The sequence below is a fragment of the Gavialis gangeticus genome, unplaced genomic scaffold (genome assembly GCF_001723915.1).
Source record: "Gavialis gangeticus isolate Ggan-Ray unplaced genomic scaffold, GavGan_comp1, whole genome shotgun sequence".
Taxonomy (NCBI): domain Eukaryota; kingdom Metazoa; phylum Chordata; order Crocodylia; family Gavialidae; genus Gavialis; species Gavialis gangeticus.
The window spans coordinates 23,355,813-23,357,428 of record NW_017728996.1 but is presented as its reverse complement, the minus strand read 5'-3'; the positions used below and the strand labels follow the sequence as shown (position 1 = coordinate 23,357,428).

The following is a 1,616-nucleotide window of genomic DNA, read 5'->3' as shown; positions in this document are numbered from 1 at the left end:
GGCTGAGCTGCTTGGCACGAGGCCCTCTCCCCCCTCTGCTGAGCTGGCTTCTCGCTGGGCCCCTTTGTGAGGAGGCGTGAAAAAACGGAGAAAAGCCCAGCCCTCCCTTGGGCACGGGCACTTGGCTCCTTCAGGAGCTGCCCCGAGGGCGCAGCGTGGGGTGCACGTTGGCTTGCGGCAGGGAAGCCCACTTCGTATTGGGTTTGCATTGATCCATTTCGTATTGGGTTTGCGTTGGGGAGCGACGCTGCCTGCTGCAAGGAAGGGCGGGTGTGTAGTGCAGGGCCTGGCTTGCTCCGAGGCTCATTTGCCTGAGGAGCTAGAGCGAGTTGGGCCCCGAAGTCAAGAAGTGAGAGCCAGGGCAGGGACTGGCAGCTCTTTGGCAATCCACAACCCTGTTCATTGTTTCTTTCTTGGGAAAACACTGGTTCAGTGTTTGCACCCATGGACCAGACAGTGGCTGTGTTGGGACTCCCGTGTCTAAGTGCAGGAGCTTTGGAGGGGGAGGGGTGATAACATCTGACCTGTGAAACCATTTGGTAGACATTTGCCATGTGAGGCTGTAGTACAGTTTAGGGACATTGTTAAAATCCCACTATGTCATTTCTATCAATACAATGCCATATTTCCAGGAGAATAATTGTGTTATAATTATTCATTGATGCACAGGATCATAGAGGCCACGTTTGTGGTCTCTGATTTTAGGGCAATATTTCTTTTCTGTCATCTTGAATTATGCAGTGAAGTCCTGATTCTCTGTGGGAGTGTTTTACAATGCAAGGGTGAGAACAAGGCCCTGTTACCGAATTAAACACCTTAAACAGTCACCCACTCTGTCACTGTTATGACTGGAAATCTTTTTTGAAGCAGGCCTCAAGTAGTATAGGATTTTTTGGTAATCTGCCTAGAGGTTGGTAGCCACCAGTCAGAACAAAACAGTTCTGCCAGAACAGCAATAGAAATGAAAACTGTCACTGGCAAAATGCTGTAATTATTATATATTATTTTGGGGCCAACATAAGCATTTTGTATTGATATTAAGATTTGAATTATAGAGTACATAATTCGATTTGTATCTTAAAGAATATATAACTGGTGGCTGCTGATTTACAAGGAAATAAGGCAAGAACATTAAATGGGTTTATTTCCTTAGAAGTCATTGCATGAAACTTGTAAGATGACATGCACATGTAACAATATATTTATTAATATAAGGAAACAAGTAGCCATAACTCAGTGCATGTTCTGTTCTTCCTTGAATACATCTTGTGAAAGCTTTTGGTTTTAAATGAAAAGGTTTTCTTAGGTGGAGAAAAGAAATATAACCCCCCTGGATTCAGCTGTTGTACCATATGCATTACGTATTACCAGATTTTAGAAAATCAGAATCAAGGTGATTTTGATATTGCAGTATGACAGCAATGATTAGATGATGAAAAATAAAATGAGAGATGTGGTTTGTATTTAATGATGAAGCTGTTATAGGTAACTTATGCTGTAAATGTTTTAAAAATGTTTCTTTGACCTCTACCAGTACATGCATACAAAATCATATTCAGGAGTCCTAGCTTTATTTTTCAGAGATGCTAAATAAACTTTAACTGGAGTGTTGCAAT

The 1,616-nt window shown here is 42.5% G+C and overlaps 1 protein-coding gene across 3 annotated transcripts in view; it reads left to right on the top strand.

Annotated features, from left to right (window-relative positions):
- Window positions 1–1,616, top strand: part of GABPB1 (GA binding protein transcription factor beta subunit 1) — a 76,321-nt gene that overhangs the window by 5,913 nt on the left and 68,792 nt on the right. The window lies entirely within an intron of this gene.